The sequence below is a fragment of the Oncorhynchus mykiss genome, chromosome 22, assembly GCF_057628025.1.
Source record: "Oncorhynchus mykiss isolate SJ-2025 chromosome 22, ASM5762802v1, whole genome shotgun sequence".
Taxonomy (NCBI): domain Eukaryota; kingdom Metazoa; phylum Chordata; class Actinopteri; order Salmoniformes; family Salmonidae; genus Oncorhynchus; species Oncorhynchus mykiss.
Window position 1 is genome coordinate 2,158,547 of NC_143043.1, and position 23,249 is coordinate 2,181,795.

Consider the following 23,249-nt stretch of genomic DNA (forward strand, 5'->3'; position numbering starts at 1 on the left):
CTCTGGGCCAGCTCTCTGCCTGTAAAGACCTTCCGTCCCCTCCGCTTCTTCCCCCATCCCCCGCTCCTGCTCCCCCTCCAACTGCAGACGCGTATGACCGCTGACGAGCCGGGCAATCGCGCCACAGGTGCTGAGAAGAGCCACACCCGTGGCAAGCCTTCGGCTTGGCCTCGTGCTCCCCAGATCCACAAAATCTACACTTTCTAGTGCTGCACGAGGCCAGGATGTGTCCATAGGCCATACAGCGCCTGCAAAACGGGGGCTGACTTGCATAGTACAATGTCCCCCTGTCAGCCCCCAGGGAGAACATGGCTGGGGGATGAAGGTACCCTCCCACCCCCTTAGGGTCTTCCCTGAGGAGGGCCTGAAACCCTCTCCTCCTGGTCCAAAACCCCATGGAATCATTGAGGGGCCTTCCTCATTATCCATATATCTCCCCAGAAAAGCCCTCACCACTTCTTTGACGTAGGGGTTGTACATGTTAACGGTTACAACCCGGAAATTGTTCTTTGCCAGACTTTTCACCTCATATAGGCACATGGGCTTTGTATTCCCCATCTCTTTGGCTTTTTTAACTATCTCGTCATGCTTTCTCTCCGTGTAGAAAGCTACATCAAAAGTTCCGTCCATCGAGTTGCCTTGAAGGCAAAACACATCTTTCACCTCCAGCTTTAACGTTCCAATAAGGATTGTTCTCCCGAATGTCTCCCTCCCAAATGGCTCCACTTCCTTTTCCTTCCAACCGAAACACAGTGTGTTGGCGAGTCCGATCCCAGGGACCGACCCATTTGTTGACCTCTGCGCCATCCCCCCCAAGGAGAATGACGCGCTCCACCGGAAAAAAAAACCCCAAAACAAATGTAATGGAGGAAAAATAAAATAGAACCAAAAATTATATTTTTCTTTTTTTGTTATTTTTGATCAAAATCTAAAAAACGTTTTTACCGCCCTCCTGGTTCGACCTTCTGACTCGGTGTCAAGCTTGATCTGAGCCACATAGCTTTGTGAATTTGTATTTTTCCTTGACAACGGGAGAAAAGTGTTGCACCGTTCCCGGAGGTACTGCAATACCGGGTCGATGCGCGGAGCGGACGGAGCAAGCCCCATTTCCGACTCGCTGTTCGAAAAATAAATTTAATATGTAGTAAACCTTACCTACCTGACAAGCCCCAACCCCCCCCAGCTTCCACCCTCACCTCCCGTGTCCCAAACAAAATCCCAACCCCTGATGAGTGGACACCCCCCACACTCCACACAGACTCCTCTTTAACCCACTCTTTTTTAAACTGCTCTAAGTCCCCCCCATCCCTTAAATGTACCTCCTGCAAGAAACAAAAGGTAAAACATACGTTGGATAAACAACTAAAGACAGCAGTTCTTTTTACAATGTCCCTTAGACCCCGAACATTCATAGTCATGTTTTTAATCTCCGCCATGGTTGCACACTGATAACAAAAAGTCAACCAGGTGCAGGGTTCAAGTATTCACTCTGTCCGGTGGGTAAAGGTCCTCGTCGAAATTGGACGCTGGACCAGCAGCCTCCGAGGCCCCCCCAACTTTCCCACCTCTCATACCGCCCTCCTGAGAACCCCAAGATGCGGGTAAGGGGTTGGGGATTGGGGGTCCCGGCGTCCCAGAACTAGCCTGAGACACCCCATTCCCATCTGGCAAAAACAGCTTGTCCATCTTGTCCCTCTGGAAGAGCCGGAGAGATGGACCCCGTGAGGACAAGGGAGACACCTCGGTGTTGCTGACCATCTCCCCAAACCCTCGTACATCCATGGGCAAGGGCTCGTGACCCCCTTCCTCTGAGGCCTCCCCATCCACTGCATCCCCCTTCTGAGAAGCCCAAGATGCAGGGAAAGGGTTGGGGTTGTGAATTTGGGGTCCCGGCGTCCCAGAAAAAGCCTGAGACACCCCATCTCCATCGGGCATACACAGCGCAGAGGCCACCAGATCTATCTCCATCGGGATTAGTGGGAGAGATGATACCCGCGGTGACTAGGGGGCCACCTCTGTGGCACTGTCCCCAATTGCTCCCACCCCTCCCAGCCCACTCTGGCCCTCTCCCAGCTCGAAGGACAACCTCTTCTTCTTTTTCTTCCTCCGGGCCTCCCCCGAGTCCACAAACAGCCCTGACTCCTGCAGGGCCTGCTGGTCTTTGGAGGTGTCCCTCTTCGTTTTTGGAGTGGCAGGTAAGGGTGAGATGGACCCCCATTCCGCTGTCCCCGTTTGGGGGACTTGGAACTCCTCCACCAGCTCCCTCATCTCCCCCACTAGGGCCCCGAATGCCTCTTCATCTATATATACTTCATTGAGAGATGAGCCCAACTCTCCCGTTGCTCCACCAACCTCTCCCTGCGGCCTACTGATGGATTGAGTACCCGTCGACATCTGGGTCTCCGGGACCACCTCCAACTCCACCAAGGCCCTCTCCTCCAAAACGACTTTGCCCCCGACGTTTGGAGCGGTCAAGGACCTGGCTTGCTTCTCCAGTTCCCCACTCACCATCTTTCTTGCTGCCTCTTCTGGCCTGTGACCTAGGTACCCTTCTCCTGGCCTCCCCTACTCCTCCACACCTTTTCTTCCGTCCATTCTTCCCCCAGCAGCCGCTGCCGCATATGTTTGTTGCCTCGCCGGGCACTCGCGAAACAGGTGCTGTTTACTGCCACAACCGTGACATTCTTTTGGTGCCGTACAATTTTTGGCCTCATGTTCCTCCGACATGCAAATCCTGCATTTTACCAGCCCACATGAGGCTGTTCCATGCCCGTACTCCCTGCATTTCCTGCAGAAAGGTGGCTGACGTGCATAGAACAGCATGCCTCTATCCGCCCCTATTGTAAAGACCGCAGGGGGATGCAAAAAGCCCTCAAACCCACCCAGATCTTCCCTTAGGAGCACCTGGAATTGGCGGCGGCCGTTCCAGAAACCCAGCGAGTCCTTCACGTACCTGGCTCCCGATGTTACTTCGCAGTAGCGACCCAAAAAGGCCGCCACCGCCATATCTGTCACGTGTGGATTATACATATGTATATTTATTGTTCTGAAATTCTTTCTTGCCAGGCACACGATGTTGAAAAAGGACAAAGGTCTTTCCCCCTTTGCCTCTTTTACCTTCTCCATTACTCCATCACTCTTACTTTCAGTGTAGAAAGTTATGTCGTACGCCTCTTCCATTGAGTTCCCCTGCAGGCACATCACATCTGGGACCTTCAGAGATAGCGCCCCCATCAACACGGTCCTGGCGAAGGTGTCCCTCGGCATCCTTACTTCTCCTTCTTGCTTCCATGCAAATCTTATCGTGTTCTTTAATCCGGCCCTCGGAACCGACCCGGTGTTCCCACTACCCGCCATATCTGTATGGCTGTAGTCAAATATGTTTTAAGACATTTTCCGAAAAATTCCAAAAAAACTCTCGACGCACTCCGGCCTTCGGCTTTCAGCTAAGCGAGCTCTGGGGCACCGCAGTACCAAGCTTGGTCTTAGCCAAAAGGCCGAGAAGCGATAACCCACAAATGGAACCCTGAAACCGCCGGACCCCCGGGGGTCTCGACAGACCTCAGCGGGTTGGCAAAAGCCAGCTCCTCTCTCCCTCCACCCCCACTGTTTCCCTGGCGACAGGCAGGTGTTTTTTGGAAAAAGTTGCTAATGCGTCTTTAAGTCACTATCCTGGCCCATCTCTGTCAATTTCTCTTGAAACAAGATACCGGGCTCTGCAAGAAGCAAAGCCGCTCCAAAAATACATTGAACTCGTAAGTGTTCCTCTCCACGGAAGTCTTTAGTAAAAGGCGAAAGGCTTGTGCGTAATGAAGAGAAACCAGAGTCATATGGAAGTCAAGAGGTCGGGGCCCGAGACAAACTCTGTGCACTCTAGGCAGCGTTCCCGCGGGTGCTCCCGGAACCCACTCTTCCAAGTTTTCGAGGGCCAGCCAGCTAGCTAGCTGTTTACATAGCTTTGTGAATTTGTATTTTTCCTTGACAACGGGAGAAAAGTGTTGCACCGTTCCCGGAGGTACTGCAATACCGGGTCGATGCGTGGAGCGGACGGAGCAAGCCCCATTTCCGACTCCCTGTTCGAAAAATCCATTTAATATGTAGTCCCCCGATGGGCGACGTATCAGATATTAAACTGATAAGAACAGATTTTTTTATTTAAACCAAACCATTAATTTTAAACACTTCACATTTTCCAAATAATGGACATTTCAAGACATTGACAAAACCAACAAAAATCAAATAGAAAATACACTTTGACACAAGGCCTCTTAATCATAAAGGTTCCTTAGAGGCATGGAAGCCGTATTCAAATTCAAACCTTTTCCTTAGATCAGGTCTAACCCTACTGACCACTCCACCCACTCCCCAATCCACATTGGATTTAACCAAAACCGCCCTTGAATCCCACAGAGCCGTCTTCCCCAAGGAAATCAGGAGCCAAATTAAAAGGGAACCCCTACCGCTCCTTATCCCCAAACCCCGCCCCAACATAATTGCATCAAAAGATAGAATCCCCAGCCCCTGGAAGAAAGAGCCCAAATCCCCCCAAACATTCCTGGCAAAGGAGCACTCCCAAAAAGTGTGCCGGAGCGTCTCCTCGGCTTTACACCCCTCCCTTGGGCATACCTTGACCTTTGACAGGCCGTGTCTGTAAAGGACCTCCCTAACTGGCAGACGCCTATGTAAACATAACCAATTTAGATCCTTCAACCTATTAGAGAGACCCTTCTGCTGAATCGCCTTCCACACCTCCGGCCCCACCCCATAGACTCCGACAGGACCCCGCTTAGCCACCAAGGTCCTGTATAAAGCCCTGTGATCCATGCAAAGCAAACCCTCCTGGCACTCAGTATGCCTTCTGCTCCACTTCACTGCATGTTGGAAATGAGCCGGGAGGGATTCCGCCTTAGGTCGGGAGTTTTCCCATGCTAACAACCTTCGCAGAGGGAAGGATAGCCAAAACAAAAGCCTTGAAGCCATGGTTACACGGGTTAACCAGACTTTTACATATTGAAGAAAAGAAAATAGTGTCCAAATTCAGAGGGAGGTCAGGAACTCCCCTTCCTCCCTCCTCCACTGATTGCACCATCCAATCCCTTTTTACATACTCATAGCCCCCCCAAACAAAGGAAAACAAGGTTCGCACTAAATCCTTCCTGTAACGAGGAGGCAAAGGAAAAACATAGGCCAAATAAACCAAGGACGGAAGAATGTCTGCTTTAATGACAAGAACCCGTCCACTCATAGAGAGCCGACGAGCTTTCCAAAGCCCCACCCTGGTGCGCACTTTTGCGATCCTCTGCCCCCAGTTGATGCCCTCGCTACCTGTCACTTCAAAATCCACTCCCAAGACCCTCATAGGCCCTGAGCAGAGCGGGAGGCCACTGAGGCCTTCCTCTCTCCCAGCCCACGGTCCAAAAAACTTAACTGAGGATTTCCCCAGGTTGACCCTAGCCCCAGATGCCTGTCCGAACTCCCCCAGGACCTCCACCACCCTGGTGACACTCCCCTCGGACGTCAGAAACAAAGTAATGTCGTCTGCATACTGGGAGATCTTGACTTCAGAAGAGCCCCCGCCAGGGGGCCGGAGGCCCTTAATACGTACGTCTGCCCGGATAGCTGCTGCCAGAGGCTCCATGTACAACACAAAGAGCAGTGGAGACAACGGGCAGCCTTGACGTACCCCAGTCTGCTGAGGAACCACCTCCCCTACATGCCCATTTACTAAAACCCTACTTCCCACTGCCGTATATAGAATCCCCACCCACCTCAAAAACCCAGCCCCAAAACCCATCCTATCCAAAACTGAAAAGAGAAACCCATGGTGCACCTTATCAAAAGCTTTTTCCATGTCTAATCCCACCAACATGAGGTGCACCCCTCTGTCTTGGGCCCAAGCAATACAGTCTCTCACCAAACTCAGGTTCCAATGTATGGACCTCCCCTCCACCCCACAGGTCTGGTCCTCATGTATGACATGGGGCAGAACCTTCCTTAGACGGCCCGCTAGGACATGGGCTACCACCTTATAGTCTGCACACAAAAGTGTGATTGGCCTGTAATTCCCCAGGTTGTCCCTTTCCCCTTTCTTGTAAAGCAGCGTTAAGACCCCCTCCCTCATTGAAGACCCCAGGAGCCCTGAGTCGTACACCGCTTTAATTACCGAAAGAAAATCTCTCCCCAAAATCTCCAGAAGGTGAGGTAAAGGAAAAAGGTAAAACTCGCACGGAAGCCCATCGTAGCCTGGCACCTTGTTGGCTGGTAAACCCCTCAATGCAGCCTCAACTTCCTCAAGCTCAAAAGGACGATCGAGATCAGAGGCTGCATCCGGGGGAACCTTTTCCCTCAAAAACCCCAGAAAGACACTTTCTTTCGAACCATCTATGTCCTTCTCCCTAAAGGATTCTTGGTAGAAAGAGGACGCTGCTTCCACCATCCCCTTTGGGTCAGATACCATTCCCCCCCCTTCTGTTCGCAACTGGGCAATAACTGCTTTGGCCCGGGCAGCTTTAATCTGTTTAAAGAAATATGAGCTGCTAGCCTCACCAAACTCAAACTTGTCTCTTTGACATCTGAAGAGAAAATCCCTGGCCTTCCCCTTAAAATACATCCCCAACTTATTTTTTAAACCCTCCATCCTCTCCACATCCCTCCCCTCACCCTTATTCTCAGCTGACACCAAGGCAGTCAGCTCCCCCTGAAGCCGCTGAAAGACCTTCCTATCTGCTCGGGCCTTAGTGACACAGTGTGAAATGGCCAGGGTGCGCACATTGCGCTTTACACACTCCCACCATTCAACTAGGGAACCAAAAAAAGGCTTGAGATCCCTCCATATCTCGTAATGGGATTTAAAAGCCTCCCTAAAATAAATATCGGCCAAAATTTTGGAGTTTAATTTCCAAAAGCCTCTGCCGAATGTCGGCACGTCTATCGAGAACACTACCTGAACTTGGCAGTGGTCAGAAAACCAAACCGGAGACACAGTGACTTTTGAGATTGGCACAGAAACTGGTAAAAAAATAAAATCTATACGACTACGGGAACCCCTTGAGTTTGCCCATGTCATACCCTCCCCGTTGGGGTCGCAGACTCTGAAAGAGTCCCTCAAAGAAAAGTCTTTAACTACAGAAACCAAATAGGGTAGGCTAAAATCCCCAGTGCCTTCTAAAGAGACATTGAAATCCCAGCCCAAAACCACAGTTCGATTAGTAACACATATCTGGTAGAGCCAAAAAAATATATTTTCTACCTCGTGGTTCAGCAGGAGCATAAATGTTAACAAAACGAAACTTCGCCCCCATCCAGTCAGCATCAACCACTAAAACTCTCCCCTGTATTACAGAAAAGGAACCCACCACACAAGTCCCTATCCCCAAACAAAATCCCCACCCCAGAGGAGTGCACCCCCCCTATCCCCCATCTGGACTCTCCTTTCGCCCACCCCCTTGTAAACACAGAAACATCCCCCATGTCCCTTAAAAGAACCTCTTGTAAAAAACAAACCTGGAAGGAGACACAGGAAAGGTACTGAAACACCCCTCCTCTCTTCCCCATATCCCTTAATCCCCTTACATTCACTGTTACAATTGTAAAGAAAACCATACCAATGAATAAGAAACAAGACCACCCAGCGTCTCTATACTGTCTGTCAGATAGGAGCCTCCCCCATCCCGAAGCCACTCACCCCTTCCAGGTATAGGTCACTGTTCGGCGTGCCTGGTGCCACGAATGAGTGTTCAGGACTGGAAAAGTCCTCACAGGTTAATACCTGTCCACTGTCCTGTGATGCTTCCCCAGGACTGGAAGAGTAGTCTCCCCTGGACTGTACCTGTGCACAGTCCATTGAACCCTCTTCAGGATTGGTATCCATCTCCAAAGTTCCTGACCCAGGAAGCTCAGGACCCAAACAGGCCTCATGGACCTGCTCCCCAGACCCCCCCACCGAGGTTTCAGAGTCCGCCACCACTTGATCCTGGTGCTCATCCCCCACATCTGACCCTTCATCCCCGGTATCCGGGTTCAGCACTAAAAACCGGTTGGAGATGGCCACCGCTGGCTGCTTATGCTCTTCCACCGCCACCCGGTCAGTAACCTTCCTCCTCTTCTTTCTTTTCCCCTTGTACACCTTCCTGGACTCTCCATTATCTGAAGATGCAGATCCAGTCGACCCATCCGCCGAGGACGACCTCATCTTCCGGGTAGGGGTTCGGGTAGCCGGGTCGTCTGACATCTCACCCATCAGACTATCCTCTCAGGCTCCCGTCAGCAGCTCCATCTCCTCCTCAGTCCCCTTCGGACGGACCTCCTTTACTGCACTTCCCCCGGGGGATTTTGTCGCTGCCGCCGCTCGAATTTCCTCAAGAACTTCCTCTATTTGCCGGAGGGGAGGTCCCGCCGCGCCCTCCTCAGGGCCGTCGCCTGCTGCCTCCGCATAGGTCCGTTGTCTATTGGGACAGTCTTTAAACAAATGGCCCTGCTTCCCACAGCCATTGCAGACCCGAGCCTCCCTGCAGTTGGCTGCCCCGTGACCTGGTTTCCCGCAATTCCTGCACTTCAGCAGGTTGCACCCCGTGGCCACATGACCGAAGCTACGGCAGTGTCTACAAAAACTTGGCTGGCCTGAATAAAACAGGTACCCCCGGTCCGCTCCAATGGAGAAATAGGCTGGTGGGTGAGCCAACTTATCAGCTCCATTCGGATCCCTATTCAGTGTGACCCTGACCAGATGCCATACCCGTCCCGCAGGTACCGCACCCCGGGACTCACTTTTCCAAACCGGCCTAGGAACGCCCCGATGCTGTCATCCCCCACATAGGGATTGTAAACGTGTACGGTGATGACCTTTAAGTCCAAACGGCACAAGGGGTAAACCTGGAAGTTTGAGAACGGCTCAATGGCTGCCTTCTCTTTGCAGGTATCCATACATCTCCTGTACAAGGCCTCACTGTTTAGGGATAGGTCATAGCCCTCCGCCGCCATGTTCCGCTGCAAGCAGTAAACGTGCCCTGGGTCCACCTTTAACCCTTCAATGATCACCATCCTGATGAACCATTCTCTGTTCCCAATTTGCTGGCCCTTGTTCTTCCAAACGAATTGCAACGTATTGCGCAGTCCAGCCCCTCTGGCTGACTGTTGATCCTGCCCTCCGGCCATCGGCTTTTAACTAAGGGGTTACGGCACCTCAGTACCCAACTTGAACTTAGCCAAAAGGCCGAGAAGCGATAACCCACAAATGGAACCCTGAAACAGCCGGACCCCTGGGGGTCTCGACAGACTTCAGCGGGTTGGCAAAAGCCAAGCTCCTCTCTCCCTCCACCCCCACCCAACCAACCACCCACCCACCCACCCACCCACCGTTTCCCTGGCGACAGGCAGGTGTTTTTTGGAAAAAGTCGCTAATGCGTCTTTAAGTCACTATCCTGGCCCATCTCTGTCAATTTCTCTTGAAACAAGATACCGGGCTCTGCAAGAAGCAAAGCCGCTCCAAAAATATATTGAACTCGTAAGTGTTCCTCTCCACGGAAGTCTTTAGTAAAAGGCGAAAGGCTTGTGCGTAATGAAGAGAAACCAGAGTCGTATAGAAGTCAAGAGGTCTGGGCCCGAGACACACTCTAGGCAGGGTTCCCGCGGGTGCTCCCGGAACCCACTCTTCCAAGTTTTTGAGGTTTGTGGATAAAAAGGTCAGAGGCAGAGAGAGAGAGGCAGAGAGAGAGAGGCAGAGAGAGAGAGGCAGAGAGAGAGAGGCAGAGAGAGAGAGGCAGAGAGAGAGAGGCAGAGAGAGAGAGGCAGAGAGAGAGAGGCAGAGAGAGAGCGCACCCGGCCTCCCCCTGCTAGAATCCTAAGTCAAATGTCTGCTGTTTGCCGATGATCTGGTGCTTCTGTCACCAACCAAGGAGGGCCTACAGCAGCACCTAGATATTATGCACAGATTCTGTCAGACCTGGGCCCTGACAGTAAATCTCAGTAAGACCAAAATAATGGTGTTCCAAAAAAGGTCCAGTCACCAGGACCACAAATACAAATTCCATCTAGACACTGTTGCCCTAGAGTACACAAAAAACTATACATACCTTGGCCTAAACATCAGCGCCACAGGTAACTTCCACAAAGCTGTGAACGATCTGAGAGACAAGGCAAGAAGGGCATTCTATGCCATCAAAAGAAACATAAATTTCAACATACCAATTAGGATTTGGCTAAACATACTTGAATCAGTCATAGAGCCCATTGCCCTTTATGGTTGTGAGGTCTGGGGTCCGCTCACCAACCAAGACTTCACAAAATGGGACAAACACCAAATTGAGACTCTGCACGCAGAATTCTGCAAAAATATCCTCCGTGTACAACGTAGGACACCAAATAATGCATGCAGAGCAGAATTAGGCCGATACCTACTAATTATCAAAATCCAGAAAAGAGCTGTTAAATTCTACAACCACCTAAAAGGAAGTGATTCACAAACCTTCCATAACAAAGCCATCACCTACAGAGAGATGAACCTGGAGAAGAGTCCCCTAAGCAAGCTGGTCCTGGGGCTCTGTTCACAAACACACCCTACAGAGCCCCAGGACAACAGCACAATTAAACCCAACCAAATCATGAGAAAACAAAAAGATAATTACTTGACACATTGGAAAGAATTAACAAAAAAACAGAGCAAACTAGAATGCTATTTGGCCCTAAACAGAGAGTACACAGCGGCAGAATACTTGACCACTGTGACTGACCCAAAATTAAGGAAAGCTTTGACTATGTACAGACTCAGTGAGCATAGCCTTGCTATTGAGAAAGGCCGCCGTAGGCAGACATGGCTCTCAAGAGAAGACAGGCTATGTGCTCACTGCCCACAAAATGAGGTGGAAACTGAGCTGCACTTCCTAACCTCCTGCCCAATGTATGACCATATTAGAGAGACATATTTCCCTCAGATTACACAGATCCACAAAGAATTCGAAAACAACTCCAAATTTGAAAAACTCCCATATCTACTGGGTGAAATTCCAGTGTGCCATCACAGCAGCAAGATTTGTGACCTGTTGCCACGAGAAAAGGGCAACCAGTGAAGAACACACACCATTGTAAATACAACCCATATTTATGCTTATTTATTTTATCTTGTGTCCTTTAACCATTTGTACATTGTTAAAACACTGTGTATATATATATATATATATATAACATGACATTTGTAATGTCTTTACTGTTTTGAAACCTCTGTATGTGTAATGTTTACTGTTAATTTTTGTTGTTTTTCACTTTATATATTCACTTTGTATGTTGTCGACCTCACTTGCTTTGGCAATGTTAACATCAGCTAGCTAGCTGTTTACATAGCTTTGTGAATTTGCATTTTTCCTTGACAACGGGAGAAAAGTGTTGCACCGTTCCCGGAGGTACTGCAATACCGGGTCGATGCGTGGAGCGGAAGGAGCAAGCCCCATTTCCGACTCCCTGTTCGAAAAATCCATTTAATATGTAGTCCCCCAATGGGGGACGTATCAGATATTAAACTGATGAGAACAGATTTACAAAAAAAAAAATTATTTACACTCAATACCATTCATACTTTACAAAATAATAATTCTCATTCATTCTATTTACAAATTCACCAAACACCCAAACAAAAACAAACCTCAGGGGAGCATCGTCCCTCCCCGTCATACCTAACCAATACCTAACCCTTTCCCTATCTCCCCGTCCCTAATCTATCCCCTTACCCATCTAACTCTAACACTCCCAGCCCTAAACCCCCCTTCCACCTCTCCCGTGCCGCATGCTGCCCCCACTTCCTCTCCTCCCTCTTCATCCTCACATCACCTTCCACCCTCCTCACTATCCCTTCCACTCCCCAATCTCTCCCTGTCTTAACTAAATTCTGCCTGGCTTCCCACAGCCCCCGTTTAAAGAGACTCATGAGAAGCCAGAGCAGAAATCTGTCCCTATTTGTTCCCCTCGCTCTCCCTACGCCTCTCTCTAACCTAGCCCACGTCAAAACAAAATTGCTCCTAACCAAACCTAGCAGCACCCGTGCCCTAGCCCAGACTAGTCCGGCAAAGGCACAGTCCCAGAAGGCATGGCGCACAGTCTCCTCCCTGCCACAAGCAGATCTTGGACAGGTGGAGGATCGCGCCAAACTATGCCGGTACATGATGGAACGTACCGGCAAGCACTTGTGGAGGCTCAACCAATTCAGGTCCTTGAGCCTGTTGTCCAGGCCCCGCACCTGCACTCCCTCCCAGACCACCGACGAGATGCCCGCTACAGGCGCAGGACTCCCTGCCTGCCTGACCTCCTCGTACAGGTGCCTGTGGTCTAAACCTACTCGGGCAACTTCAACCTCGGGGTGCGCACGCAGCCACTTGGCCGCATGGCCAAAGTGCCACGGCAGCTGTTCCGCCCGAGGACCCGCGTTAGACCACACCATTACGCTTCTCGCCTGATACGAGCACCGAACACCCGCAGGATACGAACACCCGCAGGAGGTAACCGGACGGGTGTATAACCGGACGAGCAAGCTCCGTCAACAGGAAAGAAACAAAAATGGCGTCTAGCTTGAGGGGGAGATGTGGTACCCCCCTACCTCCCTCACCGATGGGACAGAGCATGCGCGCCCTGGCGACCCACTCGTACCTGCCACCCCACATGAACTGAAACACGAGCCTCACTAGATACCTTCTCAGACAAGCCGGCAATGGGTAGATGTACGCCAAGTACAAAAGAGATGGCAATACATCCACCTTTAGGACCAGGACCTTACCTATAAAAGACAAAGACCTAGCCTTCCACATTGCTAGCTTATTCTGAACCACTGCGATACCCATGTTCCAGTTCAGCGTCGCTGAGCCGGAAGTCTCAAAATGGACCCCGAGAATCCTCAGGGCCCCCTCACAGAGAGAACCCCCCGGGCACATCCGTCCTACCGCACCATCTTCCGAAAAACTTAACGGAAGACTTTGCATGGTTCAGAACCGCCCCCGACGCTTGGGTGAAATCCCCAATGATGGCAAGAGACCTTGTCAGGCACGAGTCCTTGCACAACATCAAGGAAGTGTCGTCGGCGTACTGCGTCATCTTAACACGCAGCCCACCGCTCCCAGGGATCAACAAGCCCTCCACCCCTGTGTCTGCCCTAATGGCAGCCCCCAGAGGCTCCATGTACAGAACGAAGAGGAGAGCCGAGAGTGGGCTATCTTCAACCCAGGCGATGGAGTCCCTGATCAACTGTAGGTTCCATCTTATAGAACGGCCCTCCACCCCGCACGTCTGATCCTCATGAACGACGTAGGAAGGGCTGTGCGCAACCGATCCGCTAAGACCTTTGCAAGTAGCTTGTAATCTACGCACAGCATGGTCAACGGCCGCCAGTTGCTAAGGTCAGTTGCTTCCCCCTTCTTATAAAGAAGTGACAGCACACCAACAGCCATTGATCCCCCCGGGACCCCCGTCTCAAGGATGGCCTTCAAGACTTCGAGGACCACTGGTCCAAGTATACCCCAAAACTTGAGGTAAAACTCGGCCGGTAGACCATCCATCCCAGGCACCTTCCCTTTACTCAACCTCCTCGAGGGAGATCTGGTCCTCCATCACATCTCTAATGTCCTCCGGCAACCGCCGGGACAAGTGTTCTAAAAACACATTTCCCTGCTCTACATCTATTTCCCTTTCCTTAAATAAACCTCGGAAATGCTCAGTTGTCACCCTGACCATCTCCTCTGGTTTACTTACTACACTACCATCTTCTTCTCTAACTCCATGCATTACCTTCCTACTCTGCCTGGCCCTAACCGACTTAAAGAACATAGCGGAACAAGTCTCATTATGTTCTAAAAAGCCACTATGTGCACGCTCCAGGAAAGCTCGAGCCTTCTGCTCCTGCAGCTCCCTGAGCTGCGCCTTCAGGGCTGTGGATCTCTCCCAGTCAATCGACCCGCCGAGGTTGCCTGCCTCGTACTCGAGTTCGAGCAACCTTTGGATATGATCCACCTCCCTCCTTTCCTCCCTTTTTTTCCTCTTACCATATCCTATAATAAAGGCCCTAATCCTTACCTTTACTATATCCCACCACTCTAACACCCCCTCACACATGGGCCGGAGACCTTCAAGCCCCCGAAACACCCCTGTGACGGCATTGACAAAGACCTGCTAATCCAGTAGATCCCGATCTAGTTTCCAGTACCCCCTACCGAAGAGGCAGACTGGCGACCCCACCTGTAGGAGCACCCCGTCATGGTCCAAAAAGAAGACAGGCAACAGCCGCCCAGACAACCGACCCAAAGACCAAGATACAAAGATATAGTCGAGCCTCCACGCAACCCCCCTGGAGTTGCGCCATGTAGGACCGACCATTGCCGGAGTAGTGTGCAGGCCACCATCAACCAGACCATGGCAAGCCATTAGCCCGGTGATGGCACCTGCACTACTGTCCGCCGCTATCCCTAAATCTATGTTAAAATCACCTCCTATCACCAAGTGCCTATTTGTAACACACAGGGGCGCCAGACAGTCCACGATCACCCTCCTGTCTGCCGCCGCCTGTGGCCCATACACCCCAAATAACCTATATCTAATCTCCCTATACTTGACATCAACCCCCAAAACTCTACCCTGTATTACAACAAAAGTGCTCTCTACAATTATCTCCCTATTCCCAAACAATATCCCTACCCCCGTTGAGTGCACCCCTCCTATGCCCCACAACGAATCTCCCTTTACCCACTCCCTCCTAAACCTTTCAACATCCCCTCCATCCCTCAGGTGAACCTCCTGTAAAAAACAAACATTAAAGCCCACCCCCTCTAAAAAACTAAACACCGCCCTCCTCTTAACAAAATCCCTTAGACCCCTAACATTTAAACTAAACAATATAAACATAGGATTATATTATAAAATAAACACCATTAAATCCAATATTCAAAAACTAAAACTACAATCACAAAGAAACAGGAGGCTCACCCGATGCTCCCCTGGTCCATCACCTCTGGCAGGAGCATCCCCTCCTCCCCTGACGTCCCTCCGTCCTCCTCCATCATTCCACCCCAGGATGCAGGTAAGAGGGGTCCCACCTCCCCAAAGAGGAGTTGGGAAGCCCCAGCCAAACAGCCTCGAGCCACTTCCAAGGATTCACTCTCCCCCAAGTGCTGAGGGCCTGTGACAAACAGCGAGGACAATGACCCCTTCCTCTCCCCCATCACTCGCTTACCCCCCCCCCTCCCCTTCCACACCCCCCTCCCTCTCACTGCATGTCGGGTCTCCCGTCCTCTTCCCTTTCTTTTTCTTTGGTGTAAGAGGCAGCGGGGAGACACCACCCCCTTTCCCCCCTAGCCCCTCCGCCATTTCCTTCATCTCCTCCACTAGGAAGCTCGACCCCACTCCCCCCTCTCCCCTCCTTCCCCCCCATTCCCCCCCTCCTCCCCCCCATCCACAGCCCCTGTCACCGGCTCCCCCTCCACTGTTGCTCTTTCTCGGTCCTCCACTCCCTTTCTTTCTTTCGCCTTTTTTTCTTTTCCTGCTCCAGTGTCTTACCTTTTTATTCCTGCTTCCGCTCCTTGCACCTCCTCTCTCTGTGCCGTTTTCCTCTCTCGACCCATGCCCTGGTCCGGAGGCGCCCTTTCTTTCCCTCCTTTCCTTCCCCCATCCCCCGCTCCTGCTCCCCCTCCAGCTGCAGACGCGTATGACCTGTGACGAACCGGGCACTCCCGCCACAGGTGTGCTGACGAGCCACACCCGTGGCACGCCTTGGGCTCGTCACACTCCCTCGCCTCGTGCTCAGCAGATCCACAAATTCTGCACTTTTTTATGCTACACGAGGCGAGGATATGACCATAGGCCATACAGCGCCTGCAGAACGGGGGCTGACGTGCATAATACAACATCCCCCTGTCAGCCCCCAGGGAGAACATTGCAGGAGGATGGAGGTAGCCACCCTGCCCGTTTGGGTCCTCCCTGAGGAGTGCATTGTCACTGTTACTACCCGGAAATTACTCCTTGCCAGGCTAGTAACTTCGTAGAGGCTCATAGGCCTTTCTCCTTCCAAAGCCTTCACCTTTTTCATGATTTCATCATGTTTCTCTTCAGTGTAGCAGGTCACATCAAAGGCTCTCTCCATGGGGTTATCCTGGAGGCAGAGGACATCTTTCACCAGCAGTTTAAGGCTCCCCCCATCAGGATTGTTCTGCCAAAGGTTTCTCTCCCGAATTGCTCAACCTCCTTGTCCTTCCATGCGAAACGCACTGTATTCGCCAATCCAACCACCGGAACCGACCGTTTCTGTGCATTGCCCTCCATTTCTTCAAAGAATAAGCTCTCTTAAACAAGAAGCCAAAAAAAGGAAAACCGGAAATTCCAACCGGATCGATCCCTTTCAGCAAAAATGAAAATCCTCCCTCCTGTCTTCCTTTGACCTCCTGACTCAGCGGGCTTTGGGACACCTTGGTGACAAGCTTGAACTGAGCCAAAAGGCCGAGAAGCGATAACCCACAAATGGAACCCTGAAACCGCCGGACCCCCGGGGGTCTCGACAGACCTCAGCGGGTGGGTTGGCAAAAGCCAGCTCCTCTCTCCCTCCAACCCCCACTCAACCACCCACCCACCCACCCACCGTTTCCCTGGCAACAGGCAGGTGTTTTTTTGGAAAAAGTCGCTAATGCGTCTTTAAGTCACTATCCTGGCCCATCTCTGTCAATTTCTCTTGAAACAAGATACCGGGCTCTGCAAGAAGCAAAGCCGCTCCAAAAATACGTTGAACTCGTAAGTGTTCCTCTCCACGGAAGTCTTTAGTAAAAGGCGAAAGGCTTGTGCGTAATGAAGAGAAACCAGAGTCATATGGAAGTCAAGAGGTCGGGGCCCGAGACACACTCTGTGCACTCTAGGCAGGGTTCCTAGGCAGGGCTAGCTAGCTAGCTGTTTACATAGCTTTGTGAATTTGTATTTTTCCTTGACAACGGGAGAAAAGTGTTGCACCGTTCCCGGAGGTACTGCAATACCGGGTCGATGCGTGGAGCGGACGGAGCAAGCCCCATTTCCGACTCCCTGTTCGAAAAATCTGTTTAATATGTAGTCCCCCGATGGGGGACGTATCAGATATTAAACTGATAAGAACAGATTTTTTTTACAAAATATAATTTATTTACAATCAATACCATTCATACTTTACAAACCATAATTCTCATTCATTCTTAATTCACTCTATTTACAAAACCAAATCACCAAACACCCAAACAAAAACAAACCTCAGGGGAGCATCGTCCCTCCCCGTCATACCTAACCAATACCTAACCCTTTCCCTATCTCCCCATCTCTAATCTATCCCATTATAAATCTAACTCTATCACTCCCAGCCCTAAACCCCCCTTCCACCTCTCCCGTGCCGCATGCTGCCCCCACTTCCTCTCCTCCCTCTTCATCCTCCCCCTCAAATCACCTTCCACCCTTCTCACTTTCCCTTCCACCCCCCAATCTCTCCCTGTCTTGACCAAATTCTGCCTGGCTTCCCACAGTCCCCTTTTAAAGAGACTCATGAGAAGCCAGAGCAGAAACCTGTCCCTATTTGTACCCCTCGCTCTCCCTACACCTCTCTCTAATCTAGCCCACGTCAAAACAAAATCTCCTCTTACCTTTCCTAACAACACCCGTGCCCTAGCCCAGACTAGTCCGGCAAAGGCACAGTCCCAGAAGGCATGGCGCACAGTCTCCTCCCTGCCACAAGCAGATCTTGGACAGGTGGGGGATCGCGACAAACTATGCCGGTACATGATGGAACGTACCGGCAAGCACTTGTGGAGGCCCAACCAATTCAGGTCCTTGAGCCTGTTGTCCAGGCCCCGCGCCTGCACTCCCTCCCAGACCACTGACGAGATGCCCGCTACAGGCGCAGGACACCCTGCCTGCCTGACCTCCTCGTACAGGTGCCTGTGGTCTAAACCTACTCGGGCAACTTCAACCTCGGGGTGCGCACGCAGCCACTTGGCCGCATGGCCAAAGTGCCACGGCAGCTGTTCCGCCCGAGGACCCGCGTTAGACCACACCATTACGCTTCTCGCCTGATACGAGAAGAACACCCTCAGGAGGTAACCGGACGGGTGTATCACCGGATGAGCCAGTTCCGTCAACACAAAGGACACAAAGATTGTGTCCAGCTTGAGGGGGATGTTTGGTACCCCCCTACCTCCCTCCCCGATGGGACAGAGCATGCGTGCCCTGGCGACCCACTCGTACCTGCCACCCCACATGAACTGAAACACAAGCCTCACTAGAGGCCTCCTCAGACAAGCCGGCAATGGGTAGATGTACGCCAAATACAACAGAGATGGCAATACATCCACCTTTAGGATCAGGACCTTACCTATAAAAGACAAGGACCTAGCCTTCCACATTGCTAGCTTCCTCTGCACCACTGCGATACCCATGTTCCAGTTTAGCGTCGCTGAGCCGGAGGTCTCAAAATGGAACCCAAGAATTCTCAGGGCCCCCTCACAGAGAGAACCCCCCGGGCACATCCGTCCTACCGCGCCATCTTCCGAAAAACTTAACGGAAGACTTTGCATGGTTCAGAACCGCCCCCGACGCTCGGGTGAAATCCCCAATGATGGCAAGGGACCTTTTCAGGCACGAGTCCTTGCATAGCAGCAAGGAAGTGTCGTCGGCGTACTGCGTCATCTTAACACGCAGCCCACCGCTTCCAGGGATCAACAAGCCCTCCACCCCTGTGTCTGCCCTAATGGCAGCCCCCAGAGGCTCCATGTACAGAACAAAGAGGAGTGCCGAGAGCGGGCACGCCTGCCTGACCCCAGACGAGAGGTCAAAAACGTTACCCAAGTGGCCGTTTACGCTAACTCGACACCCCGCTCCGACATACAAAGTACGGATCCATCCTATATACTTCTCACCAAATCCTAATCTACCTAACACCCTGAATGGAAAAGATCTATTCACGCGATCAAAGGCTTTTGCCTGATCAAGCGCTGCTACCATTAAAGGCAGACCTCTATCTTCAACCCAAGCGATGGAGTCCCTGATCAACTGAAGGTTCCATCTAATAGAGCGTCCCTCTACCCCGCACGTCTGATCCTCGTGGACGACGTAGGGAAGGGCTGTGCGCAACCGGTCCGCTAAGACCTTTGCAAGCAACTTGTAATCTACACACAGCATGGTCAATGGCCGCCAGTTTGCAAGGTCTGTTGCGTCCCCCTTCTTGTACAGAAGTGACAGCACACCAACAGCCATTGATCCCCCTGGGACCCCTGTCTCAAGGATGGCCTTCAAGACTTTGAGTACCACAGGTCCAAGTATACCCCAAAACTTGAGGTAAAACTCGGCCGGTAGACCATCCATCCCAGGCACCTTCCCTTTACCCATCCTCCTGAGGGCGCTCTCAACCTCTTCGAGGGAGATCTGAGCCTCCATCACCTCTCTAACGTCCTCCGGCAATCGCCGGGACAGGTGTTCTAAAAACACATTTCCCTGCTCTATATCTACATCCCTTTCTTTAAATAACCCTCGGAAATGGTCAGTTGTCACCCTGACCATTTCCTCTGGTTCACTCACTACACTCCCATTTTCTTCCCTAACCCCATACATTACCTTCCTACTCTGTCTGCTCCTAACCGACTTAAAGAACATGGCGGAACAAGTCTCGTTGTGTTCTAAAAAGCCACTATGTGCACGCTCCAGGAAAGCTCGAGCCTTCTGCTCCTGCAGCTCCCTGAGCTGCGCCTTCAGGGCTGTGGATCTCTCCCAGTCAATCGACCCGCCGAGGTTGCCTGCCTCGTACTCAAGTTCGAGCAACCTTTGGATATGATCCACCTCCCTCCTTTCCTCCCTTTTCTTCCTCTTACCATATCCTATAATAAAGGCCCTAATCCTTACCTTTACTATATCCCACCACTCTAACACCCCCTCACACATGGGCCGGAGGCCTTCAAGCCTCTGAAACACCCCTGTGACAGCATTAACAAAGACCTGCTCATCCAGTAAATCTCAATCTAACTTCCAGTACCCCCTACCGAAGAGACAGACTGGCGACCCCACCTGCAGGAACACCCCGTCGTGGTCCGTAAAGAAAGCAGGCAACAGCCGCCCAGACAACTGACCCAAAGACCTGGATACAAAAATGTAGTCGAGCCTCCGCGCAACCCCCCTGGAGTTGTGCCATGTGGGACCGACCATTGCCGGAGTAGTGTGCAGGCCACCATCAACCAGGCCATGGCAAGCCATTAGCCCGGTGATGGCGCCTGCACTACTGTCTCCCCCTATCCCCAAATCTATATTCAAATCACCTATCACTAAGTGCCTATTTGTGACACACAGGGGCGCCAGACAGTCCACCATCTCCCTCCTGTCTGCCGCCACCTGTGGCCCGTACACCCCAAATAACCAATATCTAATATCCCTATATGTGATATCTACACCCAAAACTCTCCCCTGTACTACGACAAAAGTGCTCTCTACAATAACCTCCCTATTCCCAAACAATATCCCTACCCCCGTTGAGTGCACCCCTCCTATGCCCCACAACGAATAACCCTTATCCCATTCTCTCCTAAACCTTTTGACATCCCCTCCATCCCTCAGGTGAACCTCCTGCAAAAAACAAACGTCAAAACCCACCCCTTCTAAAAAACTAAAAACCGCCCTCCTCTTAACAAAGTCCCTTAAACCCCTTACATTTAAACTAAACAAAATTAACATAAAGTTCTATTATAAAACAAAAATACCAATTATCTCGGAAATAAAAACCAAAAACAACCACCAAACAAACAGGAGGCTCACCTGATGCTCCCCTGGCCCATCACACCCGACAGGGACATCTTCCCCTCGTCCGACGTCCCCCCGTCCTCATCCATTCCTGCACCCCGGGCTCCCCACCAGCTTCCTCCCTGTAATCCTCCAAACTGAGGCTAGGGGACTCCATCTCCTCTAAGAGTATTTGGGGGCCCCCAGCCAAACAGCCCTGATCCTCTCCCAGGGATCCACCCCCCCCCCCCCCCGTGCTGAGGGGCCGCCGCAAACAGTGAGGACAGGGACTTCCTCCTTAACCCCATCACTCGCTTGCCCCCCCCTTCCACACCCCCCTCCCTCTCCCTATCTGTCACGTCTGCCCCCCTCTTCCCTTTCTTCATCTTATTTGGTTTTATAGGAGGTGGAAGAGGTGTAAGGGGCTCAAGAGGCAGCGGGGAGACAGCACCTCCCAGCTCCTCCGCCAGTTCCCTCATCTCTTCCACTAGTAGGTCCGACGCACAGTCCCCCCACTCTCGCCTCCCCTCCACCCCCTCCCCGCCGCAGGCGCCCACCCCCCCCCACAGGTCCTGCCACAGGCACCCCCACCCCCCCCCACAGGTCCTGCCACAGGCACCCCCACACCCGTGGCACACCTTTTGCTCGCCACATCCCCTTGCCTCGTGCTCACCTGACCCACAGATCCTGCACTTTCTGATGCCTTCGCACGAGGCCATGGTATGTCCGTAGGCCATACAACGCCTGCAGAACGGAGGCTGACGGGCATAATATAACGTCCCCCTGTCAGCCCCCAGGGAGAACATCGCGGGGGGATGGAGGTAACCCCCCAGGCCCTTGGGGTCTTCTTTGAGAAGAGCCTGGAAAATCCTCTTCCCGTTCCAAAAGCCGAGCGAGTCCCTGAGGGGCCTTGCTGAGGAGATATTTTCCATATACCTCCCCAGGAAGGCCCTCACATCTTCGTCCTTTACATGCAGGTTATACATGTTTACAGTCACCACCCTGAAATTGTTCTTAGCCGGGCTGGTGACTGTATAATGGACCAATGGCTTTTCACCTCCCACTTCTTTGACCCTTTTCATTATCTCCTCATGTTTCTCCTCGGTGTAGAGGGTCACTTCAAAAGCCCCCTCCATCTGGTTCCCTTGGAGACACAGCACATCCTTAACCGTGAGCTTCAAGATACCCATCATGACAGCCCTCCCGAAGCTCTCCCGTCCAATTGGCTCCATGTCCTCCTTCCAAGTAAACCTGGAATTTGCTTGCCCAATCCCGGGGATCGTCCTGTTATTCTGGATTCTTGCCATTTCCTCCTTATAAATGGATTAATCTTGAAAAACCAAAAACACAAAAAAACGGCTCTCTTCAAAAGGAGACCGTTGTATAAATTTTGCCAAAAAGTGAGGGAAAAATTGACCCAAACAAGCAAAAATTCTTCGTACACCCTCCGATCCTCGGCTTCCGGCTAGGCGAACTCTAGGGCACCGCAGTACCAAGTCTGATCTTAGCCGGAAGGCCGAGAAGCGATAACCCACAAATGGAACCCTGAAACCGCTGGACCCCCGGGGGTCTCGACAGACCTCAGCGGGTGGGTTGGCAAAAGCCAGCTCCTCTCTCCCTCCAACCCCCACTCAACCACCCACCCACCCACCGTTTCCCTGGCAACAAGCAGGTGTTTTTTGGAAAAAGTCGCTAATGCGTCTTTAAGTCACTATCCTGGCCCATCTCTGTCAATTTCTCTTGAAACAAGATACCGGGCTCTGCAAGAAGCAAAGCCGCTCCAAAAATACGTTGAACTCGTAAGTGTTCCTCTCCACGGAAGTCTTTAGTAAAAGGCGAAAGGCTTGTGCGTAATGAAGAGAAACCAGAGTCAAATGGAAGTCAAGAGGTCGGGGCCCAAGACACACTCTGTGCACTCTAGGCAGGGTTCCCGCGGGTGCTCCCGGAACCCACTCTTCCAAGTTTTCGAAGGCTGTGGATAAAAAGAAGGTCACAGACACAGAGACACAGAGGCACAGCAACAGAGAGAGAGAGACACACACACACACACAATCCTGGCCCCAATTTTTTTTTTTTAAGTAAAATGGCGGGAAATGGGGGACCTCATTGAAGGGCGCTAAGCCTTTCTTTCAGTTTGAATGTTTCTTTCCTTCTCTTCTTCTGTCTGCCAGCTAGCTAGCTAGCTAGCTAGCTAGCTAGCTAGCTAGCTAGCCAGCTGTTTACATAGCTTTGTGAATTTGCATTTTTCCTTGACAACGGGAGAAAAGTGTTGCACCGTTCCTGGAGGTACTGCAATACCGGGTCGATGCGTGGAGCGGACGGAGCACTCCCGGAACCCACTCTTCCAAGTTTTCGAGGGCTGTCTGTGGATAAAAAGGTCACAGACACAGAGGCACAGGGACAGACAGAGAGAGAGAGACAGAGACAGAGAGAGAGAAAGACACACACACACACACACACAATCCTGGCCCCCAATTTTTTTTTTTTTTTTTTTTTTTTTTTTAAAAGTAAAATGGCGG

At 51.6% G+C, this 23,249-nt stretch overlaps 4 non-coding genes and 4 pseudogenes across 4 annotated transcripts; all 8 read right to left on the bottom strand.

Annotated features, from left to right (window-relative positions):
• Positions 1-1,037: 1,037 nt before the first annotated feature.
• On the bottom strand, positions 1,038-1,153 carry LOC118945571 (U2 spliceosomal RNA; annotated as a pseudogene).
• A 2,559-nt stretch (positions 1,154-3,712) lies between these two features.
• LOC118945669 (U5 spliceosomal RNA) lies at positions 3,713-3,829 on the bottom strand. The gene has a single exon (XR_005040784.2). It is a non-coding gene; the product is annotated as a U5 spliceosomal RNA (small nuclear RNA).
• A 164-nt stretch (positions 3,830-3,993) lies between these two features.
• LOC118945566 (U2 spliceosomal RNA) lies at positions 3,994-4,173 on the bottom strand (annotated as a pseudogene).
• A 5,286-nt stretch (positions 4,174-9,459) lies between these two features.
• Positions 9,460-9,576, bottom strand: LOC118945577 (U5 spliceosomal RNA). The gene has a single exon (XR_005040692.1). It is a non-coding gene; the product is annotated as a U5 spliceosomal RNA (small nuclear RNA).
• Positions 9,577-11,371: 1,795 nt separating this feature from the next.
• On the bottom strand, positions 11,372-11,544 carry LOC118945564 (U2 spliceosomal RNA; annotated as a pseudogene).
• A 5,159-nt stretch (positions 11,545-16,703) lies between these two features.
• On the bottom strand, positions 16,704-16,820 carry LOC118945664 (U5 spliceosomal RNA). Its single transcript, XR_005040779.1, has one exon. It is a non-coding gene; the product is annotated as a U5 spliceosomal RNA (small nuclear RNA).
• A 128-nt stretch (positions 16,821-16,948) lies between these two features.
• On the bottom strand, positions 16,949-17,125 carry LOC118945546 (U2 spliceosomal RNA; annotated as a pseudogene).
• Positions 17,126-22,486: 5,361 nt separating this feature from the next.
• On the bottom strand, positions 22,487-22,603 carry LOC118945662 (U5 spliceosomal RNA). The gene has a single exon (XR_005040777.1). It is a non-coding gene; the product is annotated as a U5 spliceosomal RNA (small nuclear RNA).
• Between the last annotated feature and the right edge of the window lie 646 nt (positions 22,604-23,249).